This window comes from Candoia aspera, chromosome 3 (genome assembly GCF_035149785.1).
Source record: "Candoia aspera isolate rCanAsp1 chromosome 3, rCanAsp1.hap2, whole genome shotgun sequence".
Lineage (NCBI taxonomy): Eukaryota > Metazoa > Chordata > Lepidosauria > Squamata > Boidae > Candoia > Candoia aspera.
This window is the reverse complement of record NC_086155.1, coordinates 105,781,607-105,782,371: the sequence shown is the minus strand read 5'-3', so window position 1 is coordinate 105,782,371 and position 765 is coordinate 105,781,607. Positions and strand designations below refer to the sequence as shown.

The 765-nt window shown below is 42.6% G+C and overlaps 1 pseudogene; it reads right to left on the bottom strand.

Annotated features, from left to right (window-relative positions):
• Nucleotides 1–258: 258 nt before the first annotated feature.
• On the bottom strand, nt 259–385 carry LOC134495069 (U2 spliceosomal RNA; annotated as a pseudogene).
• Between the last annotated feature and the right edge of the window lie 380 nt (nt 386–765).

Here is a 765-nt window from a genome sequence, read left to right as displayed (position 1 = left end):
AGATGATTAAATTGCAAAATTCAGCTGATATCCAGAAGCTTTGAATAAGAACTAAAGGCTCCAGAGTGTTGAAGGGCAATTCTTGCTAAAAACTATTTAACCTTATTGCCTACTTTCTGAATGCTGCATTCCCTCCGCTTCTCCTTAGAGGGGAAACAAAACAAAAAGGCATTTTTCTGGCTCTTGCTTGTTTCATATATCTTGACAACTCCTATGAACTATGAGGTATCTCACATTCAAATCAGGTGCAGCATGCTTGATGGGTTAATCTTAATTTATAATAGTCTGATTTACAACTGACTTGGCTGAATCAAAACTGAAGGTATTGTTAAACTGATAACAACAGATACTACACTTGATCTTAGCCAAAAGGCTGAGAAGCCTTTGAAGCAAAACTGGAAGCATTATTGACACAGGCTTCTTGCAGTTGGCTCTATTCCAGGATCTCTCAGGGTATGCAGGTAGCTCTTTCTCCAAGTCCTTGTTCCTTATTGGGACCTGTAACATTTACAAAGAAGCCCTGCTAAGGATCTACCCGCACATGAAGTTAAGGGGGTTTGGGCTACAAGGCAGGTTCTCCACCCTATGGGTAGGCTGACCATATTTCCTTGAGACAAAAACGGGACATTGGGATGGCAAAACGGGGCAGAGCTGGGAGATGGGCTAGATTGGCAGGCAGGAACTTCTCCAATTTTCTTGGGCTGGGAATCTTCAGATTCCTTTGTTTGTGAGAGGCAAGGCTGGGCCAGAGAGTCTAATGAACAG